The following is a 13,411-nucleotide window of genomic DNA, read 5'->3' as shown; positions in this document are numbered from 1 at the left end:
GGGAGGGGCAGAGACAGGGAGACATAGAATCCAAAGATGACTCCAGGCTCCGAGCTGTCAGCACAGAGCCCAAAGCAGGGCTGGAACCCATGAACCATGAGATCATGACCTGAGCCGAAGTCAGACACTTAACCAACTGAATCACTCAGGAGCCCCTAAAACAGAATTTTTTTAAAGACCGTTTTTAAGCCTTTTTCTTTAAGGAAAGACCATATACTGCCCAAGTCTTGCTTAAATTAATTTTTTAAGTTATTTGTGCCCTTTAACACTTAACAGTAATGCAAAGATCTGATGGAAATGAGGGGAAGGGGACCCACGCACTGATTTCTAAAACATTTTATAAACCCTTCATTATACTGGTATTCTATTTTCTTAGAAAACTGTGTCAGTAGAGGAATTCTGGGTCTGGTAGAGGAATTCTGATCCTGGAAAGGGTCAGAAAGGTACTGGGTTTCCCTCAGCCTACCCCGTAAGCAGCATCGACTGTGGTGCCATTCCCTGTACTAACTGCCAAGGATTTATCAGTGAACAAAAGTGGACAGGGTTCCTATCTTCAGAGAGCTCTTGTTCTGGATAGGCAATTAACAGACAAATAATCACAACATACATAAATGAACAGTGATGAATCTAAGAAGGAAATTAAAGTGTACAATGAGAGATTTTAGCTGGGAGACATGATTTAAAAAGAAAGGATCAGTGAAATCTTCTCTGAAGAAGTAGAATGGCCCAAAAGATACAAAAAGGTCATGAGAGGAAAAGTGTGTGGAGAGGGAGAAAACCAGGTATGGTGTCACTTGCAGAGGAAACAGTACACAAGAAGCCACCAAAATTAGAAAGAATTTCACATAAACAAGAACTTTAAAAAAGCCAGTAATGCTGAAGCCAGCTCTGACAGGGCCTTTTCAAATGATACTAAATGTTCCAGATCTTAACTCAAGTAAAACGACTGAAAAGTTACTGAAAGGTTGTTCAAAGTAGGGGCATAACTTGGTAATATTTTTATAATGTCTATGCCAATTGTGAGGGATAATGAAATATTTTCTGGTATAAAAATTTTATATACTGATATGCTGAGGTGATTAGAATCTATAATTCTGATTTATTAACCATATTCAACCACCTGGAAATAGCAAAATATTATACAAACTATTATCATTATGTATTATGTCTTTATACAGTATGATAGGTGACAAACCACTGTGTTCAAAGATGACTCAGTACATTGAGTATCAATGAATATATGTTACTTGATGGTGTTTTATGGCTTTATTGTTGTATTTTGTGTGCTTCAGTCCAACAGATAAAAAGAATCTTCTTGGAATGATGCCAGAGAACTATCCACACTGATCAAATTTATAAGCTGATTAAAATAAAAACTTCCAAAAATTAACAACTCAGGAAACAACAGATGTTGGCAAGGAAGCGGAGAAAGGGGAACACTTTTGCAGTATTGGTGGGGTTGCAAACTGGTGCAGCCACTCTGGAAAACAGTACGGAGGTTCCTCAAAAAATTAAAAATAGTGGGACACCTGGGTGGCTCAGTCAGTTAAGTGTCTGACATCGGCTAGGTCATGATCTCATGGTTTGTGAGCTCAAGCCCCACATCAGGTTCTCTGCTGTTGGCACTGAGTCCACTTTGGATCCTCTGATTCTCTCTCTCTCTCCCCCTCCCCCGCTCTCCAGTGTGCATGTGCACACACAGGCGCTTGCTCACTCTCTCTCAAAACAAACAAACAAAAAAATTAAAAATAAAGCTACCCTATGATCCAGCAATTGCACTACCAGGTATTTATCCAGATGATATGAAAATGCTAATTCAAAGGGGCCCATGCACCCCAATGTTCATAGCAGTACTATCAACAATAGCCAAATGATGGAAAGAAGCCAAATGTCGACTGATGAATGGATAAAGAAGATGTGGTATATATGTACAATAGAATACTACTCGGCAATCAAAAAGAATGAAATCTTGCCATTTGCAACAACATAGATGGAACTAGAGTGTGCTATGCTAAGTAAGTCAGACAAAGACAAATATCATATGATTTCACTCATATATGGAATTTAAGAAACAAAAGAACATAGGGGAAGGGAAGAAAAAATAAGATAAAAACAGAGAGAGAGGCAAACCATACAGACTCTTAAATACAGAAAGCAAACTGGAGGGTTGCTAGAGGGGGCATGGGTTGGGGATGGGCTAAATGGATAAAGAGCATTAAGAAGGGCACTTGTTGGGATGAGCACTGGGTGTTCTAGGTAACTGATGAATCACTGGGTTCTACTGAAACCAATACTAAACAGTATGTTAACTAACTAGAATTTAGATGGATAGATAGATAGATAGATAGATAAAAACTTTCATCAAAGGCTTAAGAGTAAAATGGGATATATTTTTTTTCCTTGTGTCACTAGCATCCAAGGCAGTGACTCCAAGACTCAACTTTACCAATTATTTCAGGTACTACTACAACAGTTTAAATAAATGGTTTAATTTAGTTTAACTCTTAAAAATAAGTCATACTGAACTTCTCAGATTAAGGAGAGTAAGCCAGTGACAAATGACAGATCTGAAAAAGAAGTCTTAATGACTTACTACAAAAAACTGAATTCAAGGAGAAGACATCCTTTATTTCTTCAAATTACTGGATAACTGCATATAAACATTAATTTCTGAAATTATTTTTATATTCTATGTTTTTAAGAGTGCTACAGAGATAATCAGGAGATTTATAGAAACAATCAGGGAGATCACAATCTTAATAACAAAATTTAAATATAAAGCACAAATAGATGCTATGTGACATCAACTATAAGTTTTTGTGCAATTCTGAAGGAAAATGTTCACTGTAAACTGACGATAAAGCTTCATGAAGGAAGTGAGGTTCCCAAAGGAAGGTTAGGTTTGAAAAGCAAGGAGGTAGAGAGAGGACCCTGTAGGCTGTAATAAGCTATAAAAAAGGTACAGAGAAAACAATGAGCAAAACATATTAAAAAGGATTCATGCTGGGGACACACAGGTAACTGAAAAGACAGAAGGTATTATCAGGGCAAGGCTAAGAGATTTAAACCTGGCCCTATGGAAAGAGACACAGGAGATGTTATAAGAGTGTTGTGTTTTAAAAGAGAGAGGGAAAGAGAGGCGCCTGGGTGGGTCAGTTGGTTGAGCATCTGACTTTTTTTTTTTTTTGGCAAGTAAAGAATTTTATTATTTTTTTTGTTTTATTTTTTTTCTAAATATAATTTGTTGTCAAATTGGTTTCCATACAATACCCAGTGCTCATCCCAACAAGTGCCCTCCTTCCTGCCCATCACTCACTTTCCCCTCTCCCCTACCCCCATCAACCTCAGTTTGTTCTCAGTCCTTAAGAGTCTCTTATGGTTTGCCTCCTTCCCTCTCTGTAACTTTTTTTTCCCCTTCCCCTCCCCCATGGTCTTCTATTAAGTTTCTCAAGATCCACATATGAGTGAAACATATGGTATCTATCTTTCTCTGCCTGACTTATTTCACTTAGCATAATACCCTCCAGTTCCATCCACGTTGCTGCAAATGGAAGGATTTCATTCTTTCTCATGCCAAGTAGTATTCCATTGTATATATAAACCACATCTTCTTTATCCATTCGTCAGTTGATGGACATTTAGGCTCTTTCCATTATTTGGCTATTGTTGAAAGTGCTGCTATAAACATTGGGTCCAAGTGCCCCTATGCATCAGCACTCCTGTATCCCTTGGGTAAATTCCTAGCAGCGCTATTGCTGGGTCATAGAGTAGATCTATTTTTAATTTTTTGAGGAACCTCCACACTGTTTTCCAGAGTGGCTGCACCAGTTTTTCATTCCCACCAGCAGTGCAAGAGGGTTCCCGTTTCTCCACATCCTCGCCAGCATCTATAGTCTCCGGATTTGTTCATTTTAGCAACTCTAACTGGCATGAAGTGGTATCTCAGTGGGTTTTGATTTGTATTTCCCTGATGAGGAGTGACATTGAGCATCTTTTCATGTGTCTGTTGGCCATCTGAATGTCTTTGGAAAAGTGTCTATTCATGTCTTCTGCGCATTTCTTCACTGGATTATTTGTTTTTCAGGTGTGGAGTTTGGTGAGTTCTTTATAGATTTTTATACTAGCCCTTTATCCAGAGCATCTGACTCTTGATTTCATCTCAGGCCATGATCCCAGAGTGTGGGCTCGAGCCCCATGTAGAGCTCCACAAGGAGCATGGAACCTGCTTGAGATTCTCTCTCTCCTCTCTTCTCTCTCTCTCTCTCCCCTCCTCCCCCACTTGCACTCTCTCTCTAAAAAATAAAAAATATATTTTCTAAAAAAGGGGGAGGGAAATAAACCATGAGAGACTCTTAAAGATAGACAACCAACTGAGGGTGGATAGAGGGAGGGAGGTGGGGGATGGGCTAAATGGGTGATAGGTATTAAGGAGGATACTTGTTATGATGAGCACTGGGTGTTATATGTAATTGATGAATCACTGAATTCTACTCCTGAAACCAATATTGCACTGTATGTTAATTAACTAGAATTTAAATTTAAAAATGTTTTAAAAAGAGTGTTTGGGGTGCCTGGGTGGCTCAGGTGGTTGAGCGTCTAACTTCGGCTCAGATCACGATCTGTCACTCTGTAAGTTCGAGCCCTGAATCAGGCTCTGTGCTGACAGCTCAGAGCCTGGAGCCTGCTTCGGATTCTGTGTCTACCTCTCTCTCTGCCCCTCCCCTGCTCATGCTCTGTCTCTCTCTGTGTCAAAAATAAATAAACATTAAAAAATTAAAAAAAAAAGAGTGTTGTGTTTTAATAAGATTAATGCAGAAATAATGTATGGAATAAAATGGAAAGTTTCATATATTACATCCTCAGCTATTTTAACCAGGGACATCTATGGGAAATTTACATTCCTATTTGAAATTTCTAAGGCTTTGGACTCACTTCAATTTATACTAATCAAGTTTAAACTAAAACAGATTCATACTCTGGTTTCTCTTCAAATCGTATAAATCTTTCGCCTTTTAAACTAAAACAGATTCATTTTTCTTATATTATAAACACAAAATCAATATCCTAAAAATTCCTAAAATTCAGATAGAGTATTATTACAAACATACTATTGCATAGGCCAAGCAGAAAAAACTGCTACTGAACCTCACTTGGAACTATGGCTTTTAAAGGTTCTAGAACTAAATAGATTGGGCCTAAAGCAGTTCCCTCCTCCCCTCAGCCTAGGGTCATGATCTGCCATAGCCCAAATATAACCATGGGGAAAGAGATTTAAAATGTTATTGTAGAACTTGGGTCTACATTGGGCCTTGGGAGCAAACAGAGGTAACTGCATAAGCACTATACAGATGTGCTCAGAGGGAGAGAAGGAGGGGAAAAACAAAATCTCTCACTTCTAAAAACCAAAATTCTAAAACATATGAAAAATGTAATGGTCAAGGTTTAAAAATAATATTAAAAATCTCCTCAGATTTTTATAAAAGTCTGATAAACATTTTTATATGTTTATAATGTTTAGAGAGGGATGCCTGGGTGACTCAGTCGGCTGAGTGTCTGACTTCGGCTCAAGTCATGATCTCATGGTTCGTGGGCTCGAGCCCTGTGTCAGGTTCTGTGATGGCAGCTCAGAGCCTGGAGCCTGCTTTGGATTCTGTGTCTCCTTCTCTCTCTGCCCATTCCTACCTGCACTCTGTCTCACTCTCTCAAAAATAAATAAATGTAATAATAAAAAAATTTTTTATAATGTTTAGAGAAATTAGTTAACTTCCATTTAAAAAATAAAAAGAAGCAACACAAGCAAAAACAAATAAAACAAGAGCTAATGAATGTGCAAAAGAACCAACTAGGAATTTTACAAATGAAAAGTATATGAAGAAAATGTCCACTGATGGTTGAATAGAATAATAAAATGCAATACATATATATATAAGGGAATATTATTCAACATTTAAAATAAATGAAATTTTGATACATGCTATAGCATGCATGAGCTTCAAAAACACTGTGCTAAGTAAAATAAGCCAGGCACAAAAGGACAAATATTGTGTGATTCCATTTATATGAGGAACCTAGAATAGGAGAATTCATAGAGATAGAAAGAAGAGAGGTTTCCAGGGGCTGGAGGAAGTGGGAATGGGAGTTACCTGTTTAAGAAATATAGAGTCTCTGTTTGGGATGACGAAAAATTCTAGAGTTGAATACTCAAGAAGGTTGCACAACATTGTGAATATGCTTAATGCCACTGGATTGCACTCTTAAAACTAGTTAAAATGCTAAATTGTATGTTATGAATATTTTATCACAATTTTTTAAATGTCAAAAAACATTAGCAGTAGGGGGGAAAAATCTCAACAGAAAGGATACATGCTGGACAGAATTCAAAAGAAAATTGGTAGCAAGTGAGTAGTGAAGAAATCACTCTAGAATGTAGGTCAAAGCAAAAAAGTAACCCAAAGTATGAATGAGTACTCAAGAGACATGAGAGATAAGTGAAAGAATTCCAACCTACTCATAACAGGATTCCCAGCAGAAAAGAACGGCAGTGTTGCAGAAAAACTGTGATTAAACCCCAAATGTAGAGACAGAGTTGCCTTCCACTATACAACCAGAAGATAATAGACACTTGATTTCTCAGCCTTTCTATTATTATAGTACAGGCTCATAACCTGAGCTCAACCTACCACAGACTTAGAAAGGAAAACCAATTACCCAAAGAAGAAGAGAGTAGAAAGAAATCAATTTGGTGGCAGCAACAGTCAGTTTACATTTATTTATTTTTGAGAAACAGAGTGAGACAAAGCATGAGCAGGGGAGGGGCAGAGAGAGAAGGAGACACAGAATCTGAAGCAGGATCCAGGCTCTGAGCAAGAGGTCAGCACACAGCCTGATGTGGGGCTCAAACCCATGAACTGTGAGATCATGACCTGAGCCAAAGTCGGACACTCAACCAACTGAGCCACCCAGGCACCCCCAGTGACAGTTTAAAGAGGCAGCAGTCCTGTGGGAGCATTCAGTTTTAAGTTGGTGAAGGGAATGAGGAGGCAGAATTAAATATGGTAGTCGGGATGTGTCTCACTGAGATTTGAGAAAAGGCCTGAATGAAGTAACAGAGTTTTAGCCAGGGACAGTACTCCAAGCATAGGAAACAGCATGAACAAAAACCTTAAGGCAGGAGCATCCCTGATATGTTCGAATAAAAGCAAGGAAGTCACTGTACCTGAAGTAGACTCAGAAATAGGGAGAGTAGAAGGAGCAAAGCCAGGTCATATAACTTTGTAAGCCTTTATAAGAACTTGGTTTTTACTCTGAATGAAATAAAAGTCATTGGAAGATTTTAATTCTTTTTAAGTTTATTTTGAGAGAGAGAGAGCGAGTGAGTGAGCAGGGGTGAACAAGCAGTGGGGGGTGGGAAGTGGGGAGGGCACAGAGAGAAGGAGAAAGAATCCCAAGCAAGCCACATGCTGTCAGCGCGAAGCCTGACACGGGTCTCGATCCCATGAACCATGAGATCATGACCTGAGATGAAATCAAGAGTTGGATGTTCATGAGCCACCCAGGCACCCTGCCATTGGAAGATTTTAAACACAAGTATAAAATGATTTTTTTCACATAACTCTGGCAGCTATGTTGAGAATAAACTGTAGGAGAGCATGGATAAAAGGGGGGAGAGCAGTTAGAAGGCAATGAAGTAAGATGAGCAAGAAAGCATAATCAGAGAAAGTCTATACTTTTGATTTCATGTCATGCTGTGATAAGTTAGGACATAAGCGTGTTCTTCTCTAAGTTGTCTAATACTGCACAATGCAGAAGTCTACCCCAGAGCCCTTGAGATGCTCAAATTATTGTTCTTTGGCAGCTGTCAATAATTTTTCCAGTATTTCTTACATGCGCACCATTATTGATTCCCTTCCTATTCCCTCTCTCATCTATTGATTTCAAGCCCCCAAATCCCCAATCAGCTGTGGTGATGGTAATGCCAAGGTTCCTAGAACACATGCAATAGAAATCCATACAGCTACAAGCACAGTAAGTCTGAGGTTGACTTTCAAAACAGTTTGTTAAGGGTGCCTGGGTGGCTCAGTTGTTAAGCATCTGACTTCTGCACAGGTCATGATCTCATGGTTCATGAATTCAAGACCCACATCAGATGAGCTCGATCCCCACATCGGGTGAGCTTGAGTCCCATTTCAGGTAAACATGAGCCCAATTCAGGTAAGCCTCACTTCTCTCTCTCTCTCTCTGCCCCTCCTGGGATTCCCTCTCTCTCTTCTCTTCCCTCTCTCTCTTCTCTCTCTCTCTCTCTCTCTCTCTCTCTCTCTCTCTGCCCTTCACTCACTGTGCCCTCTATAAATAAATAAATAATTAAAACTTAAAAAAAAAAAAACAAGAAAGCAGTTTGTTAAATAGACCAACAATGAGGGGCGCCTGGGTGGCTCAGTCGGTTAAGCGTCCAACTTCAGCTCAGGTCACGATCTCGCGGTCCGTGAGTTCGAGCCCCGCGTCGGGCTCTGGGCTGATGGCTCAGAGCCTGCAGCCTGCTTCCGATTCTGTGTCTCCCTCTCTCTCTGCCCCTCCCCCGTCCATGCTCTGTCTCTCTCTGTCTCAAAAATAAATAAACGTTAAAAAAAAAAATAGACCAACAATGAGGTCAAAGAAAAAAAAAGACAAGTATAAAAGGGTAATTTGGACTACATAATCAAAAGGAAGAAACTTTCTTGGTACTGCTGACCTACTGATTCTCCCTTTAACTCTATCCAAAATCTATAAAGAATTTGCGAAGCTCAACACCCGGAAAACAAACAATCCCATTAAGAAATGGGCAAAAGACATGAATAGACATTTTTCCAAAGAAGACATCCAGATGCCTAACAGGCACATAAAAAGATGATCAACATCACTCATCATCAGGGAAATACAAATCAAAACCACAATGAGATACCACCTCACACCTGTCAGAATGGCTAAAATTAACAACACAGGAGACAGGTGTTGGCAAGGATGTGGAGAAAGGGAAACTCTCTTGCACTGTTGGTAGGAATGCAAACTGGTACAGCCACTCTGGAAACAGTATGGAGGTTCCTCAAAAAACTAAAAATAGAACTCTCTATAATCCAGCAATTGCACTATTAGGAATTTACCCAAATGGTAAAAGAATACAGATTTGATGGGGTGCCTGAGTGGCTCAGTTGGTTAAGCATCCAACTTCGGCTCAGGTCATGATCTCATGATTCATGAGGTCATGATTCATGAGCCCCATGTCAGGCTCTGTGCTGACAAGCTCAAAGCCTGGAGCCTGCTTCAGAGTCTGTGTGTGTCTCTCTCTCTGCCTCTCCCCTGATCGCTCTCTGTCTCTCAAAAATAAACATTAAAAATCTTTAAAAAAAAAGAATACAGATTCTAAGGGGTATGTGCACCCCAATGTTTATAGCAGTACTAACAATAGTCAAACAATGAAGAGAGTGCAAATGTCCATCAACTGATGAATGGATAAAGAAGATGTGGGGTGTGTGTGTGTGTGTGTGTGTGTGTGTGTGTGTTATGGAATACTACTCATCCATCAAAAAAATGAAAGCCTGCCATTTGCAACAATATGGATGGAGCTAGAATTATTAGACTAAGCAAAATAAGTCAGAGAAAGACAAATATAGTATGATTTCACTCATATGTGGAATGTTGAGAAACAAAACAGATGAACATGGGAAGGGGTAGGGAGAAGAAAGGGAAACAAACCACAAGAGACTCTTAACAACAGAGAACAAACTGAGGGCTGATGGAGGGAGGTGGATGGGAGATGGGCTAAATGGGTGATGGGTATTAAGGCACTTGTTGTAATGAGCACTGGGTGTTGTATGCTCACTGGGTGTTGTATTCAGAAATCACTGAATTCTTTCTACTTCTGAAACCAATACTGCACTCTATATTAACTAAAATATAAAAAATAAAAATAATTGAATAAAATTATTAAAAATGTTTTTTTTTTTAAATTTTTTTTTCAACGTTTATTTATTTTTGGGACAGAGAGAGACAGAGCATGAACGGGGGAGGGGCAGAGAGAGAGGGAGACACAGAATCGGAAACAGGCTCCAGGCTCTGAGCCATCAGCCCAGAGCCCGACGCGGGGCTCGAACTCCCGGACCGTGAGATCGTGACCTGGCTGAAGTCGGACGCTTAACCGACTGCGCCACCCAGGCGCCCCTAAAAATGTTTTTAAATAAACTAAGAGTTAAATAAATCTAGCAAATGTAGAATGGATAGATGAGACAATTTAATATACTCTGTAATATCTAATTGGAAGGATCATCTGTGGTCAGAAAACCAGGGCTACAAAAAGCTGAATGCTCACTTTATTGATGTTCTGCGTAAGAGTTCACTTATATTAATCTTCTCTTTCACTTTCAGGGCTCAAAACCAAAAACCAAACTCTAGTTTTGATCCTGATGTTTGCTGAATTACAAGGTCAGTTGAATTTATGTCTTCCCATAAATACGAAGATAAAAGGCAGGCTACTGATTAGAAAGCATGGTAGAAATAAAAGTATGACATGGGACACTTAAAAGAGCCCAAGTTCCACCCTTAATATACTTCCCTTTGCAGTAGAAAAAGGCCCTCCTTCTCTACTCAAGAGGGTGTCCTTGCCTTCCTTAAAGACTTCCTTAAGACTTAAAGAGTTATCTTGCAAAGGAAGCCAATTTTCCAACACTCCTCCAAGTGTCCCATTAATTCAGTCTGTTTCCTTCCCCAGATATCCCACAATGAATGTGGTAAAAGGCACTACAGCTATTAATAAGCTTAACTCCATGGACTTTCCCTGATCATCAAGGCTGATCTGGTACAAGTGTTGAATGAAAACTGGCTAGTAGCAACGGGTAATGCTGAGACTCTGATATAGTATCATCCTCCAAGTGGATTAGCCAATACAATTTGGCAAGTGTACTACACTGGACTCCATTCACCATAAAAGGGATGGGATTTGGACTTACTTCCTCTGCCTCCTTTATCTCTGGAAACATGACCTTCAGTAGACTACTCAATATTTTATTTGCCATCATGTTAATGTGGGTAAAACTGAAATATGTGGAAGGACCTCACTTGAAACCAAAAGAAGTAAAATAATAGACTGGTGCCCACAGGATTAACTGACATTACTAATTACTTCATCACCCAGAACACTGGACTGTACAGAACAACAGAGAGGACTCTAAAATAATTCATCATGCTATCTTTTTAAAGACTTGGGCACTATCCACATGATGTGATAAATGCTCTGAACCAGGAACCAATATAGCTATGTTTTTCCCAAAGACAGAACATGGGTCAAGAAAGAAGTAGTAATGGAAGGGACACTTCTCACTCTCAAACATAATGACTCACTTGTAAAATTTTAGGTTCCAATCTCTTGAGGATTTTTTACTCCACTGATATAGAATCCAAGTGAAATATGAACATACCAGATGAGAACATGATTCAATTACACTGAATGTGAGATTACCATGAGGCTGTTTCAGTTTTAAATTCTTCCTGCCACTGGGCACACAAGTGGGAAAAAAGAGGTGGTTTTGGTATTGGCTGTTGTGTTTAATTTTTGCCAGTCCTCAAGAAGAAACAGGTTTACTGCTATATAACAGAAGTAGGGAAACACACAGATGGAACCAAAGGGATCCACAAGGAACATCCTAATATTGTCATACTCTGTGGTAAATGTTAACGAAAAAACTATATCATCCCTTATCATACTGAATCACCAAAGGCTCAAATACCATAGCTGAGGTGCTAAAGAAAAAACATCGTAAAATGGGTAGTAAAAAAAGGAGTGCGTTAATGAAAATTAATACCTGCAACTAGGTAGAGAAACATGTCTATATCATCTACTATGTATTGTTCCTTGCTCTATCATATATATTTATAAATTTTACTTCATTCTTATCTTCCTTGTTCCTTTCTCACCATTTTTAAAGGGTGTGGTGATGAGATTTAACTTATACTACAGTCCACAAATTACAGAAGAGCAAAATATAAACTTTATGAAGCTAAAGGAGAATATTCTAGAGATTATCAATTTGGAAACACATACTAACTACAATACCTTGTATAATATAACTAAAGTATTACAAAGAGGGAATTCCATACTCTTCAATTCTAGAATTAGAAAAGACTAAATATAATTCACAGAGTGTCCAGACTGACAAAGTTTTAAAAATTGTGTAATTTTTTTATATTTACTTTTTTAAATGTTTGTTTATTTTTGAGAGAGAGAGAGAGAGAGAGAGAGAGAGAGAGAGAGAGAGAGAGAGAGCGTGAGCAGGGAAGGGGCAGAGAGAAAGGGAGACACACAATTCAAAACAGGCTCCAGGTTCCAAGCTGTAACCACAGAGCTGAACGTAGGCCTCGAACTCATGAACTGTGAGATCACAACCTGATCCAAAGTTGGACACAGCCAACTGAGCCACAGAGGTGCCCCTGTTTAAGTTTTATAAAAGCCAGAGGTCCAAAAAATTAGAAATTAGAAAATATTACTTATAAAAATTTAAAACATATTCATGAAATAGAAAACAATGAGAGCTAATAGGGAGGACTGGCGATGTAAATTCTTTGCTAAATCAAAACACACTTAAGAAAGGTCTAATCATGTGAAAATAAATTTTAAAAAAAGACCAAAACAATAATAGTGTAAAAGGAGGGATATAATCATAAATTGTAGCCAAGGTTTTAAAATATCCGAAGAAAAGGATAAAAACTGTATGATCCTTTCAATAGATGCAGAAAAGCATTTAAGAAAGAACAACATCCATTCATGATAAAAAACCCTCAACAAAGCAGATTTAGAGGGAACATAACTCAACATAATAAAAGCCTTATATGAAAAACCACAGCTAACATCATCCCCAACAGGGAAAAATGGAAAGCTTTTCTCCTAAGGTCAGGAATAAGAGACAAAGATGTCCACTCTCACCACTTTTATTCAACATAGTACTAAAAAGCCGTAGCCACAGCAAACAACCAAAAGAAATAATGGGAATGAAATCAATAAGGAAGAAGTAAAATTTTCACTATTTCCAGATGACATCATACTATATATAGAAAACCTGAAAGATTCTACCAAAACACTGCTAGAACTAATACACAAGTTCAGTAAAGTTTAGGATACAAAATCAATGTACAGAAATTTATTGCATTTCTATACACAAATAATGAAACAGCAGAAAGAGAAATTAAGGAATTGATCCCATTTACAATTGCACCAAAAACCATAAGATATCTAGGAATAAACCTAACCAAAGAGGTGAAATGCCTGTACTCTGAAAACTATAAAACATTATTGAAAGAAACTGAAGAGGGCACAAAGAAATGGAAAGACACTCCATGCTCATGGACTGAAAGAACAAATATTGTTAAAATGTCTACACTGCCCAAA

At 38.5% G+C, this 13,411-nt stretch overlaps 1 protein-coding gene across 13 annotated transcripts in view; it reads right to left on the bottom strand.

Moving 5' to 3' along the window:
- Nucleotides 1–13,411, bottom strand: part of DOCK3 (dedicator of cytokinesis 3) — a 598,286-nt gene that overhangs the window by 382,588 nt on the left and 202,287 nt on the right. The window lies entirely within an intron of this gene.

Source organism: Prionailurus bengalensis, chromosome A2, assembly GCF_016509475.1.
Source record: "Prionailurus bengalensis isolate Pbe53 chromosome A2, Fcat_Pben_1.1_paternal_pri, whole genome shotgun sequence".
Lineage (NCBI taxonomy): Eukaryota > Metazoa > Chordata > Mammalia > Carnivora > Felidae > Prionailurus > Prionailurus bengalensis.
This window is presented reverse-complemented; position numbering and strand designations above follow the sequence as displayed.